General features: G+C 33.9%; 1 protein-coding gene and 1 long non-coding RNA gene across 6 annotated transcripts in view; one reads left to right on the top strand and one right to left on the bottom strand.

The window, feature by feature from the left end:
- Nucleotides 1–4,109: 4,109 nt before the first annotated feature.
- On the bottom strand, nucleotides 4,110–7,839 carry LOC124897062. Of its 2 annotated transcripts, XR_007053566.1 has the most exons (3): nucleotides 7,503–7,760; nucleotides 6,356–6,700; nucleotides 4,110–5,014 (listed from the first exon to the last, which is right to left on the bottom strand). It is a non-coding gene; the product is annotated as an uncharacterized LOC124897062 (long non-coding RNA). The 2 variants fall into 2 exon arrangements; XR_007053565.1 differs by lacking the exon at nucleotides 4,110–5,014 and having other exon boundaries at nucleotides 6,243–6,700; nucleotides 7,503–7,839.
- LOC107863784 overlaps nucleotides 7,830–11,797 on the top strand; it is a 58,472-nt gene continuing 54,504 nt past the window's right edge. Inside the window, exons 1-3 of one of the 4 annotated variants that reach the window (XM_047409335.1) lie at nucleotides 7,830–8,125; nucleotides 8,361–8,423; nucleotides 9,019–9,200. The gene's annotated coding sequence lies outside the window, so the exon portion shown is untranslated. The remainder of the gene's footprint in view (nucleotides 8,126–8,360; nucleotides 8,424–9,018; nucleotides 9,201–11,797) is intronic. The other 3 variants (XM_047409332.1, XM_047409333.1, XM_047409334.1) reach the window with 3 other exon arrangements.

Raw genomic sequence — 11,797 nt, 5'->3', positions numbered from 1 at the left:
TTAAAAGAGTTTCTATAAGGGAAAAGGGATTATAGACGGTAAAATTCGAGTTTGAAAAATAATAACCTACTACTGAAAAAATATATAAAAGATCATTGGGCAATGCGGGCTCTCCATAGGATAGGAAAAATATTGCAACAATCGTTTTATTGATTTTAATATGTGAGTGTTACAATCTCTATGAATTCTCTGATTCGCCTTTTCAAATATGGATTCAAGTGCTTCGAGTTTGATCATGAATTTGGTGAATTTGAAATTGATTTGTGAATTTAAATTCAAGGGCTTTTGAGCTTGATCTTAAATCTTTGTCTTGATCTTTAGTTGTATATGAACTTGAGTGCTTGAATGCTTGAATTTGTAGCTGTAGAGAAATCTATAACGTTTGAGCTCTCTCTTGCTTCTTGTTAGAATTCTTGGTCCCCTTTCTAAATTATGAGACCCTATTTATAGTTGTGAAAAAGGAAGAGTCATAGTAAGTCCAAACTCTTTTCAGCCAATCAGGTTGATGTGATATGACCATATTTGATTGGTCGAACCATGTCAACTTGTACACTGACGTATTTTCACTGGCCTTAGATTAATCAGGGATGTTGCATCATTTTGACACGTGACGTGATCTTATTGGCTTCTTTACTTGACTTGGCATGCTATGTCATTTGACACGTGGCACCCAATTGGATCTCTAGAATAATATGACATCTTAGGCTTACCAAAGCGTGCTCGTTATATGTAGCCCAAATTAATTGACTAACCCAATAAAATTGGACTTTAATTAAATTCATATTTATTTACACTTTAATCCAATTACATTAATTTGCAATTTTTATTTGGACTAATATATTTAAAATTTATATGATCACAAATATGTCCTACTTCAAGACTAGTTGAAATATTTAATCTTTTGAAGGCTATACTTGAAGTATTAAGTTGATATTTTAATTGCAATAATATTTATGCTAAGAAAATATATCTCAGGCCAATATATGTGATAAAAATAGGAATATATTGGGCCTAATTTAAATATTCCTCCATATTTCTATATTTTGTGGAGTTTTTCCTTCCCTTTTTTCGTGACATAACTCAAATTAAAGAGAATTAGGTTGACTTTTTCTTGTTACAGCTGCTCCTCCCTTTTTGTTTTACTCAAATTAGGATAGAAATGTCCAACCTTTTCTTTTCAAACTAGATAGTTATGGCCGTGATAGCACAGGCTAACATTTACTCTCTTACATGCTTAATCGTTTCCACATGGAAGAGTTGTTTGGTGATAAAAGTATAACACTATCACAATAGTAGAAAGGAATACATCACATTTAATGCTATATCAGTTTTGCATTTTAGAGTTGCATATTACAAATAGCTTTATCATATTATCTGAGTATATTAATCACTGCATTGATCTAAAGTTGGACAAAGAAAGTACAGGACACCAAGGTGATGTACTTGACAATGTTGTCTTTTTAAGTATGCGTTGACAAGATCTTGATCTGGAGTCTAAGGCTATCCTCATGAATTGTCTGCTACTGTAAAGTGATATAATCTGTATCAAATTAAAGTTTTTAATTTTAACATCTTGTTATTTGTATACCCCGTAAGATCCTAGCTCAATTCAGCTCACAGTTGCATGTTGAAGGAGTCCAAAATTTGTAAATTTCACTAAGTTTTGAGGACTTGGTCATTTTCAAGACCCCTAAACTTTGATGATTTTTATTTTGGTCTTCTCGACCTTGAGACGTTTATTTTTTAGTTGATTCATGATCGGGGTTGTTCAAAATATGTCTCGGGTGAGTTTCAGAATTTTCAGATAAGCGTAGGGGCGTGTTTGAAAACCAAACCAGTAGCACTACCGGAATAAGCGGGCACCGCCCCCTCCAGTCCGCCAGGGTAAAGCGTGCGCCGCCCCCTCCAGTCCGCCGGGGTAAGGCGAGCGCCGCCCGATTTAGTCCGCCACTCCAGAGCCCGTGCATCCCTCTCCCTATTTCGTTCAGCTTTTGTTCCTTGGCATTTAAGGGTATTTGGGTCATTTTCCTTCACCCAATTCATCCATAACATGAATTTGGGGCTCCCAAAGAGCATTATTTGCCCTTTTACTCACAAATTCTCTCAAGAAAAATCCTCCCTTTCCCAAAGAACAAACCCTAACTCTTTCACAAGAAATCAAGAAATTCAAGCTTCAAGTTCAAGAAATCCTCAAGGAATCTTCAAAAATCCATCTAATAAGGTATGTGGAATGTTCATCCATGGGTTCCTTTCACCCATGGAGCCCAAAACCCTCTTTTGGTTTAAATTATGAGTTTATATATGTTCAAGGTAAAATAAATTCATGAATCTCTTGTTAGTCCAATTACAAGTTATGGTTACAAGTATTTTTAAGTGGAATGAGTCATATCATGTTTTAAGTGTTACAATTCTCATGTCATGATCAATTGATTTCAGGATTAATACTCAAGTTATGAATTTAACCATGTAATTATGTTGTTTCCTTATGTTTAAGACATTCTCATGTTTAAGTTTATGATTATTACATGTTTGACTACCATGATTTTATACTACAATATTTCAAGTTTGATATCGTATTTTACAATTATTCAGTATTGGTGGGTTATGAACACCCGTTACCTACGTGTTTTACATGATTTCAGATTTTTAAGTAATAATTTAGTTAAATCATGTGTATTATTGATTTACTCAGATAATTATGATCATGATGAGCACTATGAGAAATAATATTCAGCTGAGTTTAGTTTATTTCAATATCAGTGTCAGTTCAGTTGGGAGTAGGATTTAGCACCGAGCGAACCTAGGGATGGGGGCTCACCTACCAGTTAGGACTAGGTCCTTAGTAGCAGTCCCTGAGTTCCAGAACTACATAGCCAGCATAGGTTTATGAGATGTCACCCGCCAGTTTAGGATGACATTCTCTTAGGGGTCACCCGCCAGTTTAGAACTGACTCCCTAGTCCTTTGGGACACCAATTTAGTGGATCCACACAGCCAGTGTTAGTGCCCGTGGCATAGTACTGACACCCTTCCAACTGGGATTACAGGTTGAACCCCAATTAGCTCATATTGGGACATGTCGGTTAGATGATGCCTCCCACGGTCTCAGTACAGTATTTGGTTTATTTCAGTTCAGGTTTGCTTAACCAAGTGTACAAAATCTTAGTTATTCAGTTATACAGCTTTCAGTCATTTAGTTTACAGATGATTTTAGAAACATGTTTATACTTGCTCTTGCATTCTCAGATATTACATGTTCAGACATTCATGCCTAGTTAGCTCATGCATTTCAGCCAGTCCTCATCTCATATACCAGTACATTAAAAGTACTGACCACATATTTTTCTTTGCGTTGTGTTGTCTTATAACATAGGTTCGGATGCACAGTTTCTCGACCACTTTTGGACAGCTCAGCGACACTCAGCGGCAGTAGTGGTGAGTCCTCATCCATCGAGGACATGCTTTGTATATTTTCGTTACTTCAGTACCTTCTTATGTTTAGTTAGTTGGCGGTCTTTCCCATCAACTCCTCATGATGTTTAGAGGCTTTCTGACACTCAGTTAGATAGTCAGTCAGTTCTTTCAATATTATCAGTTACTCAAATAGATAGTTTGATTTTCAGTGTTTTATCTGATATTTTAGTCATGTTTTGATTCATATTTCAGTATTCAGTTATATAGCAGCTTATCAGTTTATCTTCACATGTATTGTATCTCTATTTTGTTCAGTGCTCACAGCAGGTACCAGCTTATGGGTTAGCTTGTGGTCATTTATGGCTGTAAGCGCCGTTATCGCGACTAGGGATAGCCTCGGATCGTGACATTATTTAATAGCAGTGAATGAAAATTATAATCAATTTACTTCTTAATCAAAGAACAAACCAATTCAAATCAAACTAACAAGAATTATCAGTCACGAGGATTCACCTACCTCTTGGATAGCACACAATACCAAAGCCATCCAAAGTTGCTATTAGAGCCTCTAAAGCCAAAGTTGAAAATAATATTATTTTACCCAGATCTAATTCTACATACTGTAAATAGAAAGAGCTTTAGAAAAAATAATTTGATAACCAAACTAAAAAGTGAATCCACAACTAAATGTAATGCTTTATTGTAACTTTTTATTGATTTATCTAGTTCATAATTAATGAACATCGAAGACAACATCAACTTGGAAGCTATTGAATTTTACCTTGTTTTATTTTGGTGTACACTGATTCACTAAACTCGAGGTTCCACGGAGTTATAGCACAACTTCACTGTTGGCCAATAGGCCAATCTCAAATCTTACCACTAGTTTATTACAATATAAAGTAATAACCAATTTATTCTAGAATCAATTTTTAAGACCTTGCCAAGGACTGATATAATCCATTATATAGCTTCTTGTAAACTGCATAAAGTTGAACTCCACATAATTAGATAGAACCTGCGTATATAACGAAAATAGTAGATTGCAATATAAAAAAAAAAACAAAGTTATAAGTTCTAGCATTAAATAAACTGCTTCTTCATATCGAGACTACCTAAGGGTTCAAAATTTCCATCCAAACAATTGTTGTTTTTTATACAAAGAGTGAGTAAAAACTTAAATTAATCAAAGCAAAATGAGATATATAGGACAGTTTGATAGGATTACCTTAATAGAATGAAGCTTGAGTAGTGAAGAGGCCTTGTAGAAAAACCAATTTAAAGTCTCTATATCTTCTATAAATCAAAATCAAATTTAAATATAATGGTAAAACAAGTGTGAAAATCACAAGGAATTACTGAGTTATTTCATAGATAGAATAATTAAGAAAAAAATGGACCTAACAATTTTTAAATAGATTGAAAAAACAGCTGTAACAAGTTATATTCACATGAGATAAACATAAGCTCAAAGATTGAACAAGGAAACAAAGCTATACGATTAGAAAAAATGTATAAAATAATGCAAAGATAGGATATATATTCACACTAAAGTGTATGTTATTCCTTGTCATCGTCAAAGCGCATTAGAGCATCACCATCTGTCATACAAATTCAACAACTATTACATGGAGTGTTAAAAATTAAACAAGAGATGACTGAAACAGGTCTTAGTCGGCAAGTTGGCAAGGCAATGTCCATCTATTTCCAGGGCTATTCTATATATTTAATAAATTACAAGACAGATTATACTTGCAAGGTTATCCTGAGCACCATAGTAGAATGTTGATCTAATTTAACACACGTAGCTTGCGTATGGAAATTGAAATGCTGAGTTGCAATGCTAATACCTAATAGAGTTTCTAAAGGCATAAGTGTAGGCTTGAAAGAAAAAGAGTAAGAATCACATAAAGCATGGATGGAAGTGATAATACACTTATCAGTTACCAACTTAAACAAGCAATAAAAACATGTAATGGTCAGGTAGAACAGACTAAGAAGGAGTAATAAGTCGATATTCATAGAAAGATTAAGCAAAATTTGTGGTATCACTAATTGATAGTTACCGATAACTTGAGCTTTAAGTTCATCACTAATTGATAGATACTAATAACTTCTTGAGCTTTAAGTTCGGATACACAAATAAAGATATAATTTCACTGCATTTTTATATGGTATTGCTAAATACAACAACCAACTTTGAACTAAAGGTAAGCTTGATTCACATATTCCCTGACCATATATATGTTGTTTATTGACTTTATAAAAGATGACTCGTGGGAAAATTTAAATTTTAGAAACTCTTCAACAAAATCTACAATTTGAATAATTAGATTTATAGCTGTCTTTATTTAGTTACAATAAAAATGGTCTTGGTCCTGCGAATGACTACCTGTGGCTCAGCTAATGACAGAGATGATCAAATAGTTATTATTGACTTGATAACACTTTATATAATACTTAGTTATTGACTTGATAACACTTAATATAATCTTTAGTTTGAAATGTATTTTCTTTTTCTTTCTAGCTAGGACGTAGTTGAACTATCCTCAGTGTTAGGTTTAAAATACTTCACTTCAAATAAAGTACAAATAGGAGTAGCATCTTTACACGTTTCTTTCTAAAAAAGAAAGATAAATCCATCACGAATAGATACAACCTCATGAACATATCTAATTGTTTTGTTCTACCATCAGCAAAATGTATTGGAAGACTCATATTTCACCTTATAGGCATAGAAGATATCAGTACCTTAAAGTCTGATGTCTCTTATTCTAAAAAAGACGTTATTACAAAGCTTGAGATACGAATCTCAAATCAAATAATAAATTAGGGACAAAATTTGTATATAATCAATATTGATGGTAGTTTCACCAGTAGAATTCAACTAAATAAGAAAATTAAAACTTTTTACGAAAAAAACATGAAATAAGGGAACATACCGAGATATTTAACTACGTTGACTTCATAAAGTAGTTTTTTTTTTTTTGGTTTAAACCACCCGGTGTTTGGTCCCCGCTTTTTAAGAGTCCGACTATATTCGGATTCGTCCCGCGTTGGGCCCCATTTGGGGGAGAGCTCCCAACAGAGTGTTTGTCCATATCCAGGGTCGAACCCTCGACTTCTAGGTAGGTTGGGACAACCCCTTTCAACTGCGCCACCACTGCTGTTGGTACTTCATAAAGTAGTTGAGGCACAATAATCAAGTAGGATGACAGACTTTTTTTCCTTGACTCAATATAAAAGATTGCTCCATTTGAGGCCCTACAACAATGATGCCTTTTATACTGCTCAAAAGAATTGATACAATAAACCAAGCCAACTCTTAGTACATCAAACAACCAATTCATTAATACATGAAGAATCATTTATGATCACAAGATTAATTGTCTCATAATTAGAAAGCACAATATATTTCAAAGTAGCATATAGGTACAAATTTCAGAAAGGAAATGAAAAGTATTAATTGCACTGTTACTCCACAATCTATTATATTTAAATAAATTATTAGTTTTAGAACAAGTAAAAGTTAAATGATCTTGTGATGAAGAAAATGAAAGTTTAATTGGATTGATTGTATTTATTCCTTAGTATGGTGCGCAACAAAGATAAAAGTAATCTTTCAATAGTTCAAAAGAATGGCCAAAAAGGAGTCATTCACACTAGCCATAAAACCTCAATTCATGTCTTTTAATTCAGTTTCAACACCACGACAGACGTGAAAAAACTTTTCATACATTCCTATCAGAGAAGCAAGAAGGGATTCAATTTAATACATTTTGTGAAACTAACCAGAGCAAGAGAAAATCAAAGCTGAAAAACTTACCCTACCCACATTATCAATTTATGATTTATCATATGAGAAGAGATCACCAACCAAGAACTGCAATACATGATTCACGCAACTTCCAAAAATTCATAAACTCAATAAAATTGTCTATGGAAAAGTTAAATAACTAAGTAATGCAAAAGATAGTGGTGGTTTTCAATGAACACTTTCTCAATTATTATTTTTTTAAAGAGAACATCAATTGAGCTGATATAAAGTTCAAATGCAAATGTAATTGCAATTTTCAAATACTTCCTTACCCATATATACATATCATGAATTCCTTCCTATGAAATTGGGAATCCGAAAAGAACCCAAAAGGCAAGGAGTGAAAATTGATGATGAAGGAAAATCGAATATGAATTGGACAAAATTACAACCTGCTATGAAGATGAAGAGAACCATAATAGTTCAGTGAACCGAGAGTGTGGCACTAGAGATGTTCAGTGAAAGAGACAAATGGATGTTTCTAGAATGACCAAAAGATTTATTTTATCAAGTAAAATGACTATTCTGTCCTTGATCGTCATTCAACTCATCTTTCTATATAATAAATATAATATAAAATTCTTAATAAGTAGTGGGTTCCACAAATTCCTTTCCTTTTTGATACCAACTCCTTCACCGCCCTTCTACTCATCTGCCTCCTACATTTCTAGTAGGACTAGACACAACGTTCTTTTTCCAGTTGAATTACAATATCAATTTAGGAGAGAATCACCACATTACTCATCTATAAGTTGTCTGCTTATTCATTATCAATGAGCAGCGGGCTTTGAGGTGTAACTTTGAAGAAGTATTGGAAGTGTGATATAATTTTCTAGCTTGGTTCCAGCGGCAACAAATTTTGAAGAAGCTATTTTGAAGATAACATAGCCAACGGGTACTTCCTTTTTCTATATTTTTATCTGTCATTGTTTCACCTCTTTTTTGGTATTTTCATGTGTGGATTTGCTGTCCACGTAGTCTATCTTTTTCTCGTTTGGACTATGATTGCAGTCTTTTCCGATCCTTTTGGATTTCATAAGTACTTGCACTTTGCATTAGGCTAGGATTCATTGCCTTCAAATTTGTATATAATAAGGAGACTATTACCTCCTTGCTGCATCTATAAATAGGTGGGCATTCTTTATTATTTCAGCATTGCAACATCGCGAGTCACACAAGGAGCACAATGTAAGGTAGTTTCCTTTTTTTCTTAATTTTTGTCAGCTTTTTTATAGCCTAATATGTTGGTGTTAGAAAATTCATATCTCATAGTGGAAATATCAAAATCATGAATGGTTTGATATTCGAGAAACTAGACTTTGAGATCTACAACATATTCAAAATTTAGACTTAAAATCCTTCAGTATAATTCTAGATACTTTTCTGAAGTTAACCTTAATTTTATCATGCTTAAAATTTTAGATATATACATATGTACTAAAACTTTCATGTATTGAAGCAGGATTGACAAAATCACAAGCCGCTTGATTCTTTCAAAACTAAACACAAAGATCTATAACTTATCTGAAATTCATAATTTAATACCTTTGAAATTTTTTTCATATGTTATCTCGAAATCAACTTTGGATTTAGATGTACTAGCAGTTTCAGATTTGTGTAATGACACAAAAATTATTTATATCTCGATGTAGGAGTACAAAATTGAAATACATTTTTTTTGCAGAAACTAGATACATACAACTTCCATGTATCAAAATTTTGGAATTTAACACCTCAGGAATCATTCTAGATGATTTTTCGAAGTTGACTCTAAATTTTGTCTCGCAGAAAATTTTAGATTTGTGTCGTCTCACCAAACAATTTATATCTTGATCTGGGAATGTCACCATCAAAAAGTATTTTGATTGATAGAAACCAGACTTTCAAGGTTTCATTCATACCAAAAGATCTTGTCTCAAGCTTATCCGAGTTGGTGATGTATGGCTTTCAAATTTGAAACATCCTGACAGGTAATAATCTCTCTTCTATTTGTATTTCTTTTCCTCTCCCTTTTAGTAGCTGAAGATGTTAAAGCCATTATGTTGTTTGAACTGCATGAATTGTATCTTCTAAGCCAAAGATCTTGTATTTTGATGAGGCTAAGATTTTACATCATCTGAGCAAAAGTATTGTCTTGTCCAAGTCAAAGACTTTGCATCATCTAAGAACAAAGACTATGCATAAACCACAATCTCGTTTGAGCTAAGTACCTTATATGTTGTTCAAGGTGAAGACTTTACACCATCTAAGTCAAAGTGTTGCCTTGTCCGAGATGAAAAGTTTACATCTTCTAACGGAAAAACTGTACATAGTGTACAACAAAGACTTACACCGTCTGAGTCAAAGTGTTGCCTTGTCTGAGTTAAAGACTTTACACCGTCTAAGATAAAGACTTTACATTTTCCACGATAAAGACTTTTACACTATCTAAGCTAAAGAAATTTATGTTACCTGGGTCAAAAGACTTAATATATTTCACGGCGACGACTTTACATAGTCCATAGCACAAACTTTACACAGTCTAAGATAAATACTTGGGCTAAAATTGTCCGTCTCAAGGCATGAAAATTTAGAGATCCTTTTAAGGAAAAATTTGTTAAAGGCCAACTTAAGGTGCAAAGGAAAAATTTTTGTGCACCTTAAGGTAGGAAAATTTAGAAGTCCTTATAAATCAGTAAAAACGCCAGCTTAAGGTAAAAAGGAAAAAATCTTCGTCCACCTTAAGAAGTATAAATCATAGATCCTTTTAAGGATAAATCCCTGAAAGAGCTAACTTAAGGTGTAAAGGGATAAAGTTTGTCTACCTTAAGTAGAGATATAGTAGGCCTTGACTTGCAGACTTGAAGAATTTATTGAAGTTTGCACGCTCAACTGCTTTGATCAACTTGAGGACTTTACAGATTTGAAGACTTAAGCTTGCAACTTTTATATATTTGAGATCATCACACATGCATTGGCACGACCCGAACCAGGACCTGGCCATGATGGGTATCCCAAGTCCTATGTGGATTGGAGACCACCCCCTGCTTCTAACCAAGTAAACATAACATTCCCAATGTTGGATGAATTCCAAATATATAACAAGATAGATTCAAGAATAATTAATATTTCTATGATCAATATCCATCAACCCGGCCGAAACAGCTAACTATGCCACCCAAGTCCACAGTAATCCAACAAAGCCTTCTAAACAAGAACCAAAACTAAATATCAATAAAATTTCGGGACATGCCCCCGACTATAGCCAAAAACCAGTCTAAACAGTCTAAAATATAAGAGACGAAAATATGAAATATAGTCTTCCGATGTATGGAGGCTCACCACTTTAATGTCAACTCACGAGATGATCCCAAAATCCTAATCACTGAGCAGGAGAAGTAGAAATATGGCCAGTTCCTGCTTTGCGTGGGGATACAACGTACGTAGATGGTTAACAGTTGAAGCGCTAGCATGTAACTCTGGGATACGGGATAACATAATATCATGATCAACAGTTTAAAATCATTCGTGATTCCATGCACATCATCTAATACATATATATATATATATCACATGTTGGGATAGAGAACGAGGCTTAACATGTATTTTAAATATCTTAGTTTTGATTGTGTAGCTCAACCATCATAACATACCAAGGCATCCACGGGCTATATGGGCCCAGCTCTTCCCCAGCTGGTAGATCCTCAATATGTGTGGTTGTACGAACAAGAGGGTAAACATATGCACTATAGGGGGACTCGAACCTCCCTGCATATCAAGGTGACACAAGCACCAAATCATGTAATGATATATAGAGGGCTCGAACCTCCCAATCATATAATAATAAGGGGACTCAAACCACCCGATCATATAGACCCCCGCATTGGCAACCGCGATTTCCAGTGTTCATCTCTCGAACCTCCACTTTCACGACTCAGCTACACAACCCTCTTTAAATCCCAATTAAAATAATTATCACACAATCCAATTTATTGAACCACAGTACACATTTAGGCATACATTGTTGGTATCGCCATACTAACTACACTTGCAAGGTAACATTATCATACCGAAATAATTTCATTACTTGGGGAATTCACAACCCCTCTTGGTTCAATTATGCAATATCTTTTGAAAAAAAAAACCCACAAAGTTAACATCACAATGTAATAGTTCCAGAATATTTAAATCCCCATGTTTCTCATAACTAAAACAATTTCACAATATGGGGTTAGGGCCATAATTACTTCAAAAGTTATAAGTTTGGGAAATCAGAATCCCTTAGTTTATTCATCATAACCATGCATCCACAAGTTCAAAACCATAGTTAAAACATGAATAATGCACAATAAAATCATAAAAAAAAAACAATTAGTTGACCATTCATGTCAAAACCCTTACTTTTAATCACGTAAATAACCATGTAGTTTCATGCAATAAAGATATTAAGTTTAAGGGTAGAGTCACATGTCTGGAATATCAAGTTTCATGGAGAGAATTTAACTCTAGAGCCCTTAGATGACCAACTTGATGATGATGTAACCCTAGCTTGACTTGTTTGAGGTAATTTAGAGAGCCTTTTGGAGTG

Source organism: Capsicum annuum, chromosome 3 (assembly GCF_002878395.1).
Source record: "Capsicum annuum cultivar UCD-10X-F1 chromosome 3, UCD10Xv1.1, whole genome shotgun sequence".
Classification (NCBI taxonomy): domain Eukaryota; kingdom Viridiplantae; phylum Streptophyta; class Magnoliopsida; order Solanales; family Solanaceae; genus Capsicum; species Capsicum annuum.
Note: the sequence above shows the minus strand (reverse complement) of the source record. Positions and strands in the feature narration are given on the sequence as shown.